Raw genomic sequence first — 6792 nt, 5'->3', positions numbered from 1 at the left:
ACCTGGTGATGGTAGTGGTGTAGCTACCTGGTAATGGTAGTGGTGTAGCTACCTGGTGATGGTAGTGGTGGAGCTACCTGGTGATGGTAGTGGTGTTGCTACCTGGTGATGGTAGTGGTGTAGCTACCTGGTGATGGTAGTGGTGGAGCTACCTGGTGATGGTAGTGATGTAGCTACCTGGTGATGGTAGTAGTGGAGCAACCTACACCTGTGTGTGTGTGTGTGTGTGTGTGTGTGTGTGTGTGTGTGTGTGTGTGTGTGTGTGTGTGTGTGTGTGTGTGTGTGTGTGTGTGTGTGTGTGTGTGTGTGTGTTTTGTGGCAAAAAAAAAATCATTTGATATATGACAGATGGGAAGAGAGCCGAAAGAGCCAAACCCCCATAAGCACAATTAGATGAATACTCCTGGCCACTCGCTCCTAACACTTTGCCGTTAGGGGGGGGGGGGGGAAATAACACTTTGCCGTTGGGGGGGGGGGGAAATAACACTTTGCCGTTGGGGAGGGGGGGGAAATAACACTTTGCTGTGGGAGGACAAACACTTTGCCGTGGGGGGACAAACACTTTGCCGTGGGGAGACAAACACTTTGCCGTTGGGGGGGGGGGACTAACACTTTGCCGTTGGGGGGGACTAACACTTTGCAGAGGGGGGACAAACACTTTGCCATTGGGGGACTAACACTTAACTTGCCATGGGGGGACTAACACTTTGCCGTGGGGGTGACTAACAACACGCAAACAGTATGCCCTCAAAACCGCGTGAGCGAGAGGCCCGCAAAACCAAGTGAGCGAGAGGCCAGCAAAACCTAGTAAGCGAGTGGCCCGCAAAACCTAGCAAGCGAGAGGCCCGCAAAAACCTAGCGAGCGAGAGGCCCGCAAAAACCTAGCGAGCGAGAGGCCCGCAAAACCTAGCGAGCGAGAGGCCCGCAAAACCTAGCGAGCGAGAGATCCGCAAAACCGAGAGGCCCTCAAAACCGAGCGAGCGAGAGGCCCGCAAAACTTAGTGAGCGAGAGGCCCGCAAAACCGAGTGAGCGAGAGGCCCGCAAAACCGAGCGAGCGAGAGGCCCGCAAAACAGAGCGAGCGAGAGTCCCTCAAAACAGAGCGAGCGAGAGGCCCGCAAAACTTAGTGAGCGAGAGGCCCGCAAAACCTGAGTGAGCGAGAGGCCCGCAAAACCTGAGTGAGCGAGAGGCCCGCAAAACCGAGCGAGCGAGAGGCCCGCAAAACAGAGCGAGCGAGAGTCCCTCAAAACAGAGCGAGCGAGAGGCCCGCAAAACTTAGTGAGCGAGAGGCCCGCAAAACTTAGCGAGCGAGAGGCCCGCAAAACTTAGCGAGCGAGAGGCCCGCAAAACCGAGCGAGCGAGAGGCCCGCAAAACCGAGCGAGCGAGAGGATCGCAAAACTTAGCAAGCGAGAGGCCCGCAAAACCGAGCGAGCGAGAGGCCTGCATAACCTAGCGAGCGAGAGGCCCGCAAAACCAAGGCCGCGTTAGTCACCACCACGGCAAAGTGTTAGTCACTCCACGGCAAAGTGTTAAGGTAGGAATCTGGTGTTCCTACACCAGGTTCTTCCTCAGTTCACGAACTGTGGTTCACTGAGGTCGTGACCTGCCCCGCCTGCCCCGGGTCACGGGAGTCACGGGCTGCGGTGTTATGCACAGAGTGTGTGACACTGGTGTTGTCACGGGTGTTCTCACGTGGGTGATCACGGAGGTAGTAACAGGTGTTGTCACTTGGGTGGTCACCACCAATTATGCCTGAGGTGGTGTCCTGTAGCACCACGTCTGTGTCACAGGTGACCTGGGTCGTGACCTAGGTCGTATCCCGACACGCCTGCCCCGGTTCACGGGAGACACGGGCTGCGGTGTTATGCGCAGAGTGTGTGACACTGGTGTTGTCACAGGGGTGGTCACTGGGGTAGTCACAGATGTGGTCACGGATGTAGTCACGGGTGTAGTCACCACCAATTATGCCACAGGTGGTGTCCTATAGCACCACGTCTGTGTCACAGGTGACCTGGGTCGTGACCTGGGTCGTATACCGACACGCCTGCCCCGGATCATGGGAGTCACGGGCTGCGGTGTTACGCCCAGAGTGTGTGACACTGGTGTTGTCACAGGGGTGGTCAATGGGGTAGTCACGGATGTAGTCACGGGTGTAGTCACCACCAATTATGCCACAGGTGGTGTTCTGTAGCACCACGTCTGTGTCACGGGTGACCTGGGTCGTGACCTGGGTCGTATACCGACAAGCCTGCCCCAGATCATGGGAGTCACGGGCTGCGGTGTTATGCGCAGAGTGTGTGACACTGTTGTCACAAGGGTTGTCATTTGGGTTGTCACGGGGGTTGTCACGGATGTAGTCACGGGGGTGGTCACCACCAATTATGCCTCAGGTGGTGTCCTGTAGCACCACGTCTGTGTCACAGGTGACCTGGGACGTGACCTGGGTCGTTCCCGACACGCCTGCCCCGGATCATGGGAGTCACGGGCTGCGATGTTATGCGCAGAGTGTGTGACACTGGTGTTGTCACAGGGGTAGTCACGGGGGTGGTCACGGATGTAGTCACGGGGGTGGTCACCACCAATTATGCCTCAGGTGGTGTCCTGTAGCACCACGTCTGTGTCACGGGTGATCTAGGTCGTGACCTGGGTCGTATCCCTACACGCCTGCCCCGGATCACGGGAGTCACGGGCTGCAGTGTTATGCGCAGAGTGTGTGACACTGGTGTTTTCACAGGGGTTGTCACAGGGGTGGTCACTGCTGTTGTCACAGGGGTTGTCACGGATGTAGTTACAGGGGTTGTCACGGATGTAGGCACGGGGGTGGTCAACACCAATTATGCCTCAGGTGGTGTCCTGTAGCACCACGTCTGTGTCACAGGTGACCTGGGTCGTGACCTGGGTCGTATCCCGACAAGCCTGCCCCGGATCACGGGAGTCACGGGCTGTGGTGTTATGCGCAGAGTGTGTGACACTGGTGTTGTCACGGGTGGGGTCACTGGAGGTGGCCCCGTCGACTGCGACTCCTTCACTTAGGACTCAACTGGGTCCAGGTCGAGAAGGATACTAAGGGTCCTGATGAAGGCCCACCAGACCGCCACCTCGAGGACGCCCGTGACGAAGCAACTGGACATGGTCCAGCAGGTCCGGGGGGTCGTGAAGGTCCCGGGGCGTGGAGGGACGATCACCTTCAAGAGGGGGACTTTACTCAACAGTCCCCGCCAGCTGGAGTCGTACTGCTGCTAGAGGAGGCGCAGACGGAGGTGGTCCTCGACCACACCCCAGACGTACCACAACACACGACACACCACCGCCACCACCATCATCATGGAGGAGTTGACTCTATCAGTACTCATTATTTATGTTTTATTATTTCTGAAAAGTATTTTGTTTTTTACAGAATATTATTAATTTGTTGCTGTATTGTTCATCGCTAATGTTTGGAAATGAGATGTGTTACAACATACAGAAATACGTCACGCACCTGGCAGCTACCTGGTGACTGTAGTGGAGTAGCTACCTGGTGATTGTAGTGGTGTAGCTACGTGGTGATTGTAGTGGTGGAGCTACCTGGTGATTGTAGTTGTGGAGCTACCTGGTGATTGTAGTGGTGGAGCTACGTGGTGATTGTAGTGGTGTAGCTACGTGGTGATTGTAGTGGTGGAGCTACCTGGTGATTGTAGTGGTGGAGCTACCTGGTGATGGTAGTGGTGTAGCTACCTGGTGATGGTAGTGGTGAAGCTACCTGGTGATGGTAGTGGTGAAGCTGCCTGGTGATGGTAGTGGTGTAGCTACCTGGTGATGGTAGTGTTGTAGCTACCTGGTGATGGTAGTGGTGGAGCTACCTGGTGATGGTAGTGGTGTAGCTACCTGGTGATGGTAGTGTTGTAGCTACCTGGTGAGGGTAGTGGTGTAGCTACCTGGTGATGGTAGTGGTGTAGCTACCTGGTGATGGTAGTGTTGTAGCTACCTGGTGATGGTAGTGGTGTAGCTACCTGGTGATGGTAGTGGTGTAGCTACCTGGTGATGGTAGTGGTGGAGCTACCTGGTGATGGTAGTGTTGTAGCTACCTGGTGATGGTAGTGGTGTAGCTACCTGGTGATGGTAGTGGTGTAGCTACCTGGTGATGGTAGTGGTGGAGCTCCCTGGTGATGGTAGTGGTGGAGCTAACTGGTGATGGTTGTGTTGTAGCTACCTGGTGATGGTACTGGTGTTGCTACCTGGTGATGGTAATGGTGTAGCTACTTGGTGATGGTAGTGGTGTAGCTACCTGGTGATGGTAGTGGTGGAGCTACCTGGTGATGGTAGTGGTGTTGCTACCTGGTGATGGTAGTGGTGTAGCTACCTGGTGATGGTAGTGGTGGAGCTACCTGGTGATGGTAGTGATGTAGCTACCTGGTGATGGTAGTGGTGGAGAAACCTACACCTGTGTGTGTGTGTGTGTGTGTGTGTGTGTGTGTGTGTGTGTGTGTGTGTACTCACCTATTTGTACTCACCTATTTGTGCTTGCGGGGGTTGAGCTTTGGCTCTTTGGTCCCGCCTCTCAACTGTCAATCAACTGGTGTACAGATTCCTGAGCCTACTGGGCTCTATCATATCTACATTTAAAACTGTGTATGGAGTCAGCCTCCACCACATCACTGCCTAATGCATTCCATCCGTTAACTACTCTGACACTGAAAAAGTTCCTTCTAACGTCTCTGTGGCTCATGTGAGTACTCAGTTTCCACCTGTGTCCCCTCGTTCGCGTCCCACCAGTGTTGAATAGTTTATCCTTGTTTACCCGGTCGATTCCTCTGAGGATTTTGTAGGTTGTGATCATGTCTCCCCTTACTCTTCTGTCTTCCAGTGTCGTAAGGTGCATTTCCCGCAGCCTTTCCTCGTAACTCATGCCTCTTAGTTCTGGGACTAGTCTAGTGGCATACCTTTGGACTTTTTCCAGCTTCGTCTTGTGCTTGACAAGGTACGGGCTCCATGCTGGGGCCGCATACTCCAGGATTGGTCTTACATATGTGGTGTACAAGATTCTGAATGATTCCTTACACAGGTTCCTGAACGCTGTCCTGATGTTAGCCAGCCTCGCATATGCCGCAGACGTTATTCTTTTTATGTGGGCTTCAGGAGACAGGTTTGGTGTGATATCAACTCCTAGATCTTTCTCTCTGTTCGTTTCATTAAGTACTTCATCTCCTATTCTGTATCCTGTGTTTGGCCTCCTATTTCCACCACCTAGTTTCATTACTTTGCATTTACTCGGGTTGAACTTCAACAGCCATTTGTTGGACCATTCACTCAGTCTGTCTAGGTCATCTTGTAGCCTCCTACTATCGTCCTCAGTTTCAATCCTCCTCATAATTTTTGCATCATCGGCAAACATTGAGAGAAACGATTCTATACCCTCTGGAAGATCATTTACATATATCAGAAACAGTATAGGTCCAAGGACTGACCCCTGCGGTACTCCACTCGTAACGTCTCGCCAATCTGAGACCTCACCCCTCACACTGACTCGTTGTCTCCTGTTACTTAGGTATTCCTGTATCCAACGGAGTACCTTCCCTTTCACTCCAGCCTGCATCTCCAGTTTTTTCACTAGCCTCTTGTGTGGCACTGTGTCAAAGGCTTTCTGACAATCCAAAAATATGCAGTCTGCCCACCCTTCTCTTTCTTGCCTTATTTTTGTTGCCTGGTCGTAGAATTCAAGTAACCCTGTGAGGCAGGACCTGCCATCCCTGAATCCATGTTGATGCTGTGTTACAAAGTTCTTTCGCTCCAGATGTTCCACTAGCTTTCTTCGCACAATCTTCTCCATCAACTTGCATGGTATGCAGGTTAGGGACACTGGTCTGTAATTCAGTGCCTCCTGCCTATCCCCTTTCTTGTATATCGGGACTACGTTAGCTGCTTTCCAAATTTCTGGCAGTTCCCCTGTTGCCAGTGATTTGTTATACACCATGGAGAGCGGGAGGCACAGTTCTTCTGCTCCTTCCTTTAGTATCCAAGGGGAGATTCCATCTGGACCTATAGCCTTTGTCACATTCAATTCTAGTAAACACTTCCTTACTTCCCCGCTGGTAATCTCAAACTCTTCCAGTGGTTCCTGGTTAGCTATTCCCTCTCTTATCTCTGGGATTTCTCCTTGCTCCAAGGTGAAGACCTCCTGGAATTTCTTATTTAGTTCCTCACACACTTCCTTGTCGTTTGTAGTGAATCCTTCTGCCCCTAACCTTAATTCCATAACCTGTTCTTTTACTGTTGTTTTTCTCCTGATGTGGCTATGCAGCAATTTAGGCTGAGTCTTTGCCTTGCTTGCGATGTCATTTTCGTATTGTGTGTGTGTGTGTGTGTGTGTGTGTGTGTGTGTGTGTGTGTGTGTGTGTGTGTGTGTGTGTGTGTGTGTGTGTGTGTGTGTGTGTGTGTGTGTGTGTGTGTGTGTGTGTGTGTGTGTGTGTGTGTGTGTGTGTGTTTTGTGGCAAAAAAAAAAATAATTTGATATATGACAGATGGGAAGGGAGCCGAAAGAGCCAAACCCCCATAAGCACAATTAGATGAATACTCTTGGCCACTCGCTCCTAACACTTTGCCGTTAGGGGGGGGGGAATAACACTTTGCCGTTGGGGGGGGGGGGAAATAACACTTTGCCGTTGGGGAGGGGGGGGTAAATATCACTTTGCTGTGGGAGGACAAACACTTTGCCGTGGGGAGACAAACACTTTGCCATTGGGGGACTAACACTTAACTTGCCATGGGTTAGTCACCCCCACTTTGCCGTGGGGGTGACTAACAACACGCAA

Source organism: Procambarus clarkii, chromosome 4, assembly GCF_040958095.1.
Source record: "Procambarus clarkii isolate CNS0578487 chromosome 4, FALCON_Pclarkii_2.0, whole genome shotgun sequence".
Lineage (NCBI taxonomy): Eukaryota > Metazoa > Arthropoda > Malacostraca > Decapoda > Cambaridae > Procambarus > Procambarus clarkii.
This window is presented reverse-complemented; position numbering follows the sequence as displayed.